This window comes from Furipterus horrens, unplaced genomic scaffold (genome assembly GCF_987537825.1).
Source record: "Furipterus horrens unplaced genomic scaffold, mFurHor1.1.pri manual_scaffold_9, whole genome shotgun sequence".
NCBI classification, from domain to species: domain Eukaryota; kingdom Metazoa; phylum Chordata; class Mammalia; order Chiroptera; family Furipteridae; genus Furipterus; species Furipterus horrens.
Genome location: NW_028327179.1, coordinates 69,147,581 through 69,159,876, shown reverse-complemented (window position 1 = coordinate 69,159,876; position 12,296 = coordinate 69,147,581). Strand labels below are relative to the sequence as shown.

The following is a 12,296-nucleotide window of genomic DNA, read 5'->3' as shown; positions in this document are numbered from 1 at the left end:
GAGAAGAGGGTAAGAAACAGAAATCAGAAAAGTAAAGAAAAGTGTAAAAGCAAACAAATAAACAAAAACAACCAACTAACCAAACAAACCAAAGCAATGATGAAAGAAATTTGAAGAGAACTGGCAGAAAACGCTGTCATGACCCTGAGGAAATGGTTAAGTTCTTAGGACTGTCACTGCAGTCAGGAAACTTTATGCTTGATATGTGTCCTTTAGATTTTAGAAAACAGAGTGCAGGTTGCAAGTTTCTTTGTAGAGTAGGGGGTGGGAAGTGTGGAAGGAAGACAATCTGCAGGTACTTTTGTACCAATTTTCATTCTTAATTTGTATTTATAATATCTTCTATAGGATGATTTTTTTTCTTATTTTTTCAACTCCTTTTTGAGTTTATTGGTGTTTTCCCTTATTTATTTATTTAAATCAGCAATTCTTACCTAATAATCTTGAAACATTTGGGTGTCCCCAAGACAAGGATTTACAAAGCCAGAACTATTTTTGTAATAATATTAAGACATGATTTGCATTATTCAACTTCCATTTTCTCATGACTGAACAATGGAGTTTTCCAGAGGTTGCATAACAAATGATGATGTTCTGATGGTTAATGAAATGTGTATTTGTGTATAATTGTAATTTTAACTTGTTCAGTTTTTTTAAATCCTCACCCAAGGATATCTTTATTAATTTTAGAGAAAGGAAGGGCAAAAGAGAGAGAGAAACACTAATGTGTGAAAGAATCATCAATGGGTTGTCCCTTGTACATGCTGAACTGGGGATTGAACCCACAAGCTAGTTGTATTCCCTGATCAGAAATCAAACCTGCAATCTTTTGGTGTGCCTGTGATGCTACAATCAACTGAGCCACTTAGCCATGGCTAAATTGCTCAGTTTTGATTTTGAATATGATAAGTGTTAAAACATACATAGCTTACTTAAAAACAGTTTTGGAGCCTAATAATTGAAACTGTGTTCATACTAAAAAGTTTGAGAATTGTTTATTTAAGTGAACTATGCTTTGCTTTGGCTTATGATTTGGAAGTCATATGCCTTTTTTTTTATTTCTACATAGTTTACTTTTTTTTGTTATTGCTTTTTTGTGTATTTCCTCTCATATATATTTGTAAACATTTTACAGGGTTAGCATATAATACATGCACTGTCTGCTGTACCCTATCAACATTACCTAAATGGCATTTTCTAGATCAGTAAATATTCTTTTCCTTTTTTTTAAATTGATATATAAATGGCATATAACATTATATTAGTTTCAGATGTATAATATAATGATTTAGGATTTGTATATACTGTGAAAGAATCACAATAAGTCTAGTTAATATTTGTCACCATACATAGTTAACAGAATATTTTTCTTACAGTGAGAACTTTTAAGATATACCCTCTTAGCAACTTTCAAATATACAGTACAAGATTGTTATTATTGTTGTCATTTTTAATAATTTATTTATTGCTTTTTCTGTAACTGTTGTCTCACTTTTCCCCCATTGATCCCCCCTACCCCACTCGCCCCTTCTCCCACAGATCATTCCTATCACATTACCCCGTTGTGCATGCCCATGCATCATTTATACTACTTCCTTGACTAAAACCTTTCCCTTCTTTCCCCAATTATCCCCTTCCCTCGGCCCTCTGGTCACTGTAAATCTGCTCCTTGTTTACTTGCCTCTGGTTCTATTTGCTTGTTTGTTTGTGTTGTTCATTAGTGTTCTGTATTAGGTGATATCATATGGTATTTGTCTTTTGCTGCCTGGCTTACTTCGTTAAGCATAATACTCTTCAGTTCCATTCATGTTGTCACAAATGCAGGAGTTCCTTCTTTCTTTCTGCTGCATAGTATTCCATTGTGTAAATGTACCACAGTTTTTTAATCCACTCATCTACAGATGGGCACATAGGCTATTTCCAGCACTTGGCTACTGTGAATAGTGCTGCTATGAACGTAGGGGTGCATAGGTTCTTTTAAATTAGTGTTTGGGATTCACCGGGTATAATCCTAACAATGGAACTGCTGCATCAAAAGGCAGTTCCATTTCTAGTTTTCCTGTGGAAATTCCATTGTTTTCCATAGCGACATTGTGATCTGAGAAAATGCTTAATATAATTTCAGTTTTTCTTGAATTTGTTAAGGCTTGTTTTGTGCCCCACAATGTGAACCTTTTTTGAAAATGTTCCATATGCACTTGAAAAGAATGTATATTTTGCTTCTTTGGGGTGAAAAGTTTTATATATTATATATCAACTAAGTCCATTTGACCTAAACTGTTGTTCAATTCCTCCATATCCTTGGTATTTGTTTGCTTCGAAGATACAAATACATAGTTTGCTTTTAATTAAAAACAAAAACAAATATACACACTGGTGCTAAACATCAAGAATTGTTAAACCTAATGACATAACTAAAATTAAAGTGGAGATATTAACGGGACTGAAAGCCTTTTTAAAAATTTTAAGTTAACTTCACATTTAATTTCTTTCTATTGCTCATATCCATTTACTAAATTTGTGAATTTGAATCCAATATAATTACTGTTTCTTAAGCCCTATTTTTTTTAACTTAGCTACCATCTTGTACACACTTTCTTATAATTATTGAATTTTATCTTGATCAGTGAGAGCCAATATATAGGTGAACATTTTAATTCATTAATTTATTTTTAACAAGGTTACTTTATTTATTTTTATTTTTTATTTTTTATTTTATTTATCTGATTTTAGAGAGAGGAGAAAAGAGAAAGAGAAGGAGAGAAACATCAATGTGTGGTTGCCTCTCACGCGCCCCAACTGGTGACCTGGTGTGCAACCTAGTCATGTGTCCTGACTAGGAATCAAACCAGTGACACTTGGTTCACAGGTTGAAGCTAAATCCACTGATCCACAGCAGCCAGGGCTCTATAGGTGAACATTTTTAAAGTGGTCTTATATATGAGTTATAGCATGACTGAGTATAGGTTTTACTAATTAAATATTTTTTTTACCCCGCAAAACTCTGAATTGGTTGTTTCATATTTTCTGACTTTTCATTTTGGATAGAACTCTGAGAAGATCTTTGTTTTATTTTTTGGAGGTATTATGTGCTGAATTGTGTCCCACCTGCTCCAAATTTGTATATTTAATTCTAACCATTAGTACCCCAAAGAGTACTCATAAGATAAGGTTTTTAAAGAAGTAATTAAGTTAAAATGAGATTATTGGAGTGGGCCTTAATCCAAGATGACCTGTGTCCTTGTAAGAAAAGATTAGGACGACAGACATACACAGAAGAAAGACCACGTGAAGAAACAGAAAAAAGATGGTAATTTACAAGCCAGGGGAGAGGCTTCAGAAGATATCAACCCTGCTAACATCTCAATCTTGGACTTATAGCCTCTAAAAATTTGGGGAAATATCTGTTGTTTAAGACACATAGTCTGTGGTATTTTGTTATGGTAGCCCTAGCAAAATAATATAAAAAGAAGCCTTAATTATTTTTGTCTACAGATATGTAAAGGAATTCTTATGTAACATTATTGCAAAAGTTTACAATAATTGGTTGGTGTTTATGAAACCACAAAATAAAATACTACATCTACGTAATGTTAATTGGTGTTATTTGAAAGAAGGAAACTTATGCTCAGTAATTTTGGAAATACTAGATTATAACATAACCTCTTAAAGATGTTAATATACATTTTTCCATCTAAGTATTTAACTAAGACGAGGTTCTAATTTGTTATTATTATTTGAAATCCACCTTTTTATATTTAGAACAGTAATCCATAAATATGTTAAGAATTTAAAAATTTTCTTGTAGTAGTTGTTGCAGAATAGGATCTCTTAATCTGTAGACTTGTATCTTTCTCCAGATATAAAAGGTTGATTTTTCCCCTTCCTCTGTATCTTATAGAAAATTTAGATCAAAGGTTATTGCTCTTGTCCCAGTTGGCATAATCACTTCTCTTAAAATACCAACTGGCCATGAATGTAATTTTTTTTTGTTTCTATTTCACATTTCTAATCTTCTTGCTTGTCTTCTCATTTTTTTGTGTTTATGCTGTGTGCTCTGGGAGAGTTCTTCAGATTTCTTTAATCATTGATTTAATTTTGTGTCCTATAGATTTTGCTTTTTATTCATAAAGCTGATATATATTTAGATATTCAATTTTTAGTTTCCACACAATTGTTCCTTGTTTCATCTTGCTTTCTTTTACATTTGCCTGCTAATCATTTGGCATCCCTTTCATCTGAGGTTATTTTGTTTTATTTAATATTTTCTCTCTTCTTTCAGTGTTCATGTGCCTCCATTTAATAATAAAGATGAGATCTTCTTTCCCCAAAACATTTGTTTGCTGCAATAAATCTTTCAGAAGTTTCTTTTACTTTTACCCTCGAGTAAACTTATTTTTCATTGTGGTTATGATATGGATTCTCTTTGTAAGCATTATGGTGAGTGTGAGTGCTATGTATGTATAGGTGTATTCATTTGTATGAGAATGCACATGTGTATGTTTCTTACACTCATAAAGAATAGGAACATTTAGATTAGCTGTTTGTCAATATCTGGGGTGGAGGGGCTTCTCTTGATTGCTCACACTGCTTACTCAGGTGCTGTCAGCATCTACTTTAAGTAATTCAGTCAAAAGGCTGGTTCTTTCCCCGGGTGAATTACTAGTGTTCAGTTATTAATTATTTAATAATAATAACTGATACTTACTGAGTGATTACTATGTGCCAGGTATCAGTCTAAGTAACTTAGGGGAGTTCATTTATTTTATTCTCTGCCCAAAAAACTATGGGGAAACTGAGACACAGAGGAGTTAATAAACTTGTCTAAACTCATTTAATTATTAAAGAGCCAAGCTTGAGCACTTGACCACTAGGTTCATCTATCTTGTATGTGCTACCAGACTAAGGAGAAGTCTCTCTCCCATTGCTTCTTTATCTGACCACACAAAATGATTTCAAATATTTATCAATTATTTGCAAAAATTTAATATTCCACCTCTTGTTTCAAAAAATTACAACTTCAGAGTGCATTGCATATATATTTGTTTTGACCTTACAATTCCCTTACTGTAAAATTGCCATTACATGAGGAAATGTTGCACTGGTCATGTTTCTTTCTTTTCTTTTTTCATCCTCCCCTTCCCTCCCCCTCTTCTTCCTCTTCTTCCTCTCCTTCTTCTTCCTCTCCTTCTTCTTCTTCTTCTTCTTCTTCTTCTTCTTCTTCTTCTTTTTGATTGGCTTAGACTTGTTATTAGAAAATAGTACTCAGCACAGCGGACGAATCCCCATGGTCTGCCCTTGGTTGAAAGATGTTGGCCCTCACTACCCTGTTTAAGTACGTGGATGAAAATCAGGATCACTACATCAAGAAGCTGGAGGCGTGGGTGGCCATCCAGAGCATGTCCGCATGGCCTGAGAAGAGAGGGGAGATCTGCAGGATGAAGGAGGTTGCTGCTGCAAACATCAAACAGTTGGGCAGCTCCATGGAGCTGGTGGACATTGGAAAACAGAAGCTCCCCAATATTGTGGACCAAGTGCGAGAACCAAACAGTTGGAGACAACCAAATTAGAATTTAAAGAGCCTTTATTAGCTGGCCAGAAACTACCTGCTCTCACTCCACACAGGAATTCAGGTGGGTAGCCCCAAGCCTTAGTACAAAGCTGCTTATATAGTATAAACCTATATCCTGGGTTGCTAGCTGGGGTAGTAGCAAACACAACCATTGCTAGCTGGAGTAGTAGCACAACATAACCATTATAACTATGGGCAATGTAAATAATGAAACTATAGAATATAATATCTGTTATGAAGGAGGGGTGGGGTAGTTGCTACTTGCACTTGGCTGATACATGACTTGTTTTGGGGCAACTGTCACCATGGGGGGTTTTGCAAAATTTTTCTACTCTAGTTCAAGCTCCAGCACACCCAATGGCTCTAAGATACCACTTCCTCCCATTTTACTTGGCAAGCTGGGCACCGACCCTGGCAATAAAACGGTGTGTGTCTATAGCCACCTGGACGTGCAGCTGGCAACCCTGGAAGATGGCTGGGATAGGAAGCCCTTCACCTTGGTGGATCGAGATGGCAAACTGTACGGGAGAGGTGTGACTGATGACAAGGAACCAGTGTCCAGCTGGCTAAACGCCCTGGAAGCCTTCCAGAAAATGAATCAGGAGGTCCTTGTCAACATCCTGTTCTGTCTGGAGGTCTTGGATGAGTCAGGTTCTGAAGGCTTGGACGAGATGATCTTTGCCCAAAAAGGCATGTTCTTTAAAAACATGGACTACGTCTGCATCGCTGACAACTACTGGCTGGGGAAGAAGGAGCCTTGAATCACATATGGCCTCCGGAGCATCTGCTACTTCTTCATTGAGGTGGAATGCAGCTACAAGGACCTCGTGCATGTATGGAGGCTTGGTGCAGGAGACCATGACTGACCTCATGGTGCTGATGGGCTCTCTGAAGGACAGGAAAGGGAAGGTCCTCATCCCCGGCATCAATGAGGCTGTGGCCCCATGGTGGAAGAGGAGCTGGAGATCTATGACAAGATCGACTTTGACCTGGAGGAGTATGCCAAGGATGTGGGGGCTCAGACCCTGCTACACAGCTGCAAGAAAGACATCCTGATGCACAGATGGTGGTTTCCATCCCTCTCCCTCCACGAGATTGAAGGCGCCTTCTCTGGCTTGGGGGCCAAGACCGTGATTCCCAGGAAAGTTGTCGGCAAGTTCTCCATCCAGCTCATGCCCCACATAACTCCAGAGGCTGTCAGCAAGCAGGTTACAAAATACTTAACTGAGAAGTTTGCTGAACTGCACAGCCCCAACAAGTTCAAGGTGTACATGGACCATGGTGGGAAGCCCTGGGTGTCCGACTTCAACCACTTTCATTACATGGCCAGGAGAAGAGCCCCCAAAACAGTGTTCGGCGTGGAGCTGGACATGACCAGAGAAGGCTGCAGTATCCCAGTGACGCTGACCTTCCAGGAGGCCACGGGCAAGAACATCATGCTGCTGCCTGTGGGGTCAGCCGATGATGGCGCCCACTCCCAGAATGAGAAGGTCAAAAAGTATAACTACATAGAAGGAACCAAAATGCTGGCCGCAGACCTGTATGAAGTGTCTCAGCTGAAGAACTGAAGGCCCTCGCCCTGGAGAGTGCCCACACAGGGCCCGCCTCCGCCTCCAGTCACTCAAAAAAGCAGCCTGTCTTCTTCCTCTTCCACAAGTGGACAAGAGGGTACCAGCCTGTCCCATGAAGGCCGTGACCTGTACTGCGCAGTGGCAGTGACATGAGTCCAGTCCTGGGGGCTGGTCAGTGGCGTGCATTCCACTGAGCTCTCAGGGGTGCCCAGTGTGACTTGGTCTCCCGCTCTAACAGCACGAGTTCTTCTGTAGAAAGTTCTGGTTGATGTTCAGTTGGCTAAACAGAGGCCTTGGTGCTTCCTGGCCCCACCTCTGCCTTTGATTCAGGGTCAGGCCCTGGGAGTATCCACTCGGGGCATCTGAGCCCCTTCTGACCTCTTGTCATCTTGCGGGTCTTCGTTTCCTGAACACTGTAACTGTGACAAGCCTCTCCTGCCTGCTCCTTACTGACTGCAATCCTGAGCCTGGCTGGGTGGGTTCTGTGTCCCGGTCTGTGCGGATCAATAAAAAGTGCAAACAGAGCCTCCAAAAAAAAAAAAAAAAAGTACTCAAATAGTTAAAGAAAGAGAGGTTTTGATGAAGGTAGAGGTATATGATACCATCCAGCTTAAAAAGTGTCTTTGGCATAAGATGTGCATGCAGAATCCTTTGTGTTAACACATCAAGGTTTTGACAAAAGCACACAGTGAGGTTTGATGTAAATATCCCTCTTTGTTCTTGCCTAGCTTTGGCAACCTACCTTAGGGCTCCTTTACTGGTCATGAAAATTCTTTGTGGAGTCATGCAGACTATTAACAATTTTAGTTACCAGAACTATTAAAACTGTGCTGGACTTTGAGCATCTGCATGGACACATAAAATGGAGAGCTCAACCTTATACTTTACATAAAATGATGACATACTCTGGTTTTCTGACCAGGCAATCTGGAGGGTTGAAAGCAAAAATGTCAGGTGTGGGAGTGAAATTGTTGAGGGCAAAGGTTCATAATATATATGAGGATCTTTTAATATTAAAAAACCCATGAAATTCATAGCTATGATGGAAGGTAAGAAATTAATTCAAAAAAAAAAAAAAGGACCAGTAATGGCAGTCAGATAGGAATGAGCTAGTAGAATTTAGAGAGAAGATACACATATTCTCTGATATACAGAGAATATGATTCTTGTATGATTACACTGGGGAACACAATTTTCACTGAGTTAGGTCTGGCACTTGTTTTTTTACTAACTTTTGGCATCAGAATCCAAAACTAATGCCAGTTTTTCTCTATTGCGTCAATATTTTAAGGTAAAGAATACCCTCCCTTTGTCCCAAAAATCATACAAAATGTACATACAAAGGAAAATAAAGAAAAAAATTACCTGAATAGACTGTTTATTTAGAGTTATTTTATTCATATAAAGGTTCTATATTGTTACTGTAAGCCAAATTGTGTACAAGTAGTAAAGTTCTGCTACCAAACATACATATTAAGGTATTTTATATTTTCAAATGACAGACTAGGAAATGCCAAAATTAGACACTTAAAACAGTCTCCTTCAGTTGCCAAAACTTTAACAAATTGCTTCATGAGACCCAGATTTATGTGCAGAGGTGGGAATATAATGTTCTTTCTGTCAACAAGTGACTCATGAGGAATATTTGAATCACCGGGTTTGAGGTCAGATCCTGGAGGCCAATTTGACTTCACTCAATGCTCCTCATGAGCTCTGCTGTCCCACATACACAGAAAACAAGGATACTTGGTGTATCTGCATTGCTGACCAAGAAGGAAACAGGCCATTTTAAGGTCAACACGAATGATGCAATTGTGCTTGTGATATTGTAACAGATCAATGACTCTCTTTCTGTCTTCATATTCTTCATGAAAACAAACTGAATGACCAATTGGGACTGCACCAAATAAATTGTCATTGTGGAGGAGGACACATTTCAAGCCCCGCCTTGAGCTATCAATGAACAGTTGCCATTTAGTTACATTATAGTTTGGAATTCCCAATTCCTTCATTAAGCCATGTATTTTATGGCAATATACAAAGCCATCATCACTTCAAAAGTACTGCAGAAATGGACTTTCTCTTGATCAAAAGTAGGATACCTTCACTCCTTTTTCAGGCTAGTTTTTCTCATGCAGTCTTGATGCTAGGAGTTCTGAAGCCTTTTTCAATAGTCCCAAATCTTGTGCCAAATCACTCAACTCATGCTGATCAAATGTCTTATGAACTGGATCATCTTCAATTTCAAAATCTTCATTATTGCTGTCACTTCATTCTTCACCATACTTTTTTTTTTTTTGAAAGAAGGTAGTTCAATGAAAACTGGCACTGGGATTTAGGCTGAATGAGGCACTAAGCATACAGCTGATTATGGACTAGGATACTCTATTTTACATTTATTTTTCTTGTTCTATCTTGATGTTTTTACTATACAAAAGTAACAGTCACTTGAATGATCTCGGGGCTCTTGCCAAACCACAGGTATACCAAATGGCAATTTCTTACATGTTCCCTTCATCCACATCCATAAACTCTCAACACACTGCTTGCATACCTTATGAGGGCCCCAAGACTTATCTTGATCAGCAAGTTTTGCTTTAAAATATGCAAAATAGGCTTGCCTGACAAATGCGCTTATGTTTGTCCTTTGACTGAGAATGGTGAAACTGCCACAGATGTAACAAAATGAATCAGGGTTGTTTAGGCACTTACAATGGGAAATAGCAGAGGCAGACATGATCTAAAGGAAAGAAAATAAATATGTATGTAAATAAACAAATAAATTATGCTAACTCCTTGTATACAGACAAGAATTCGGGCTACACTTCAGAATACAATTCACTATATAGAGCAGCACACAACCTCTCACCACACTGTCACACTGTGTAACTGAATAGCCTAGACAAGTATGAACCTGTTGCCAGTCTCCAAGGTCATCCCCCACTTGAGGGAGGTTTGCTCTCAGCCAAAAGGAGAGCACTAGTGCTTTCCTTGATCCAGGCTCAATCCAGCCTAGAGTGGTGGCATTAAGATGAGCTGTCGAAAAAAATTTGATGGGATAGAAGAAAAATAACTGCAGTTTTGAAATCAGCATGCCTATTTAAGCCTAAAACAGTTGAAAGAACTCAACAGGAATTATGTTAAAAATTGTTCCCCTGTCTTATATTTGGCTGTTTTCGTGGCTATAAAAGAGATATTAAAGCCAAATAATTAAAACTAATTTATTATTAATTATATTATTTATTTAATCTGTTAATCTCAATTAATTTAAGCACCACCCAAAGTCCCTTCACATGAGGTGTCAAAAACTCTAACTCTGGAGCATTCCAAAAAAGAAGACGTTTCTAAACTAGAATTGTATCTGTGAACTAGATTAGGTTAGATTAATTGGACTTTCACTAAAGTTAATCATGGAATATTCGGGAATTCTTTACATTTTGTATGAAATACTCAAATCTTCTATTTTGAATGAATAAATGGGCATATAATAAAGGAAAGAGTAGACTGGAATCTTAGTGAGTGGCAATGAAACACAAGATAGATTCATCTGGACATGTACAACAGGAGTCATAAAGCTCAGACCTGATATTCTTAGTCATTTTGACAAATTGACTTCTAGCAAAGTGGAATGCTTCAAAAGCTGAATGGGAGAGTATTTATTTTATTATATCCTCTTTTGCATAATGCTTATTAGCATAATTCTTGTACCAATTTTGATCCCTCCACAGTGGATCCTCAGCTTCAAGCAGAGAAGCCTAATGATCCATCTAATTTCTGATAGTAACAATCAGAATATAGTGTTAGTAGGAGTAAAAACTACTTGAACCATTAAAGGACTATTCTGGAAAGAGAGGTGCAGTGAGTTTTGTGTGCTTTTGGCAATAACAAAGTAGGTAAACTAGTTGTTTGTAAGTGGGATGTAGTCTGTCACATATATCAATATTTAATAGCCTCATCTTTCTGACTGGGAGTATATGGGTGAAGTAGTAAATAATGTTTTTAATACTTGGTTAATGAATATGGGACTTCATAAATAAGATCACTAGATTACTCTTGAATTTAAAAAATGTAATCAATGAATCACTAATAGAAGTTATGAATGGCGAATGTCAGTGAGGTTGTGAAACATGTCATCAGGTTGGAGATCACCATCACTAAGAGAGGTTTATGTTTATGGAAGGTGTTATAAAATAAAATAAAATTTAGAGCAATTGTATTCTGGAAATATTAGAAAATCAAGAGAGGACACAAAGAGTTCTTGACCTGGTCCTTAAGCATATATGTGAACATAGGTGGTTGTATAGTGCAATTCATGCTCCCAAAACAAAGCTCATGAAATTCCCCATGGCCTGTATTTAATATAAGTGTGATAAATTCTCCTCAGTGTTATCTTCTCTTCCTATACACCCTAACATATTGACCTCTGTCTCAGCTACTCTTACATTGCTACTGTGATTATATATTTATTTATAGTTTTTTCAAAACCCTTTTAGGCAGCTACAAGTTAAAATAAATAACTAACAATTTTCTAAATGGAACTTATCTTTAGGTGAGACTAAGTATGCTGTCTTCTTGCACTCTGGATTTTGGCAGAAGCAACCACTCTGTAGTTTGAGTAATTTTCTTTTGAAGCTAGAGCTCAAAATGCCCTGTGTACAAGCACTACATTCAAGCCCATTCAGTTTTTCAAGCTAAGTCATCTTAGCTTTATTTAGAGAACTGACAATTACTTTATGGCAGAAACCTCTACTTCTTCACCAAATGTACTTATTTGACTGTAGAATGAGACTATGTTTTATGCTTCTTTTGAAATAAAGGATGGCCAAATGATGGTGTTTTAACTACAGGAATGTGAGTAGAAGTGATATGTGACACTTTCAGGTTAAGTCCCAATGATCTGCCTACGTTATTTGCTGTATGGTTTTCCTGGAAACTTCCATAGCAATATTTAAAGTCATATGTTGCAGATAGCAGAGACAGCATCAGCCTAAATTTCTGCATGAAATTTTGGAAAAATCCATCGCCTCAACCCTCCATTTGTCAACCTGGATAGACATTAGAATATTATATAAGCAAGTACAAAGTTTCTGTTGCACTGAGTCATTGCATGTTGGGTCTATTATTACTGCAGCACACACTACTCTAAAGTACCT

At 37.5% G+C, this 12,296-nt stretch overlaps 1 pseudogene; it reads left to right on the top strand.

Moving 5' to 3' along the window:
- Nucleotides 1-5,309: 5,309 nt before the first annotated feature.
- Nucleotides 5,310-7,140, top strand: LOC150001891 (cytosolic non-specific dipeptidase-like; annotated as a pseudogene).
- The last annotated feature ends 5,156 nt before the right edge of the window (nt 7,141-12,296 follow it).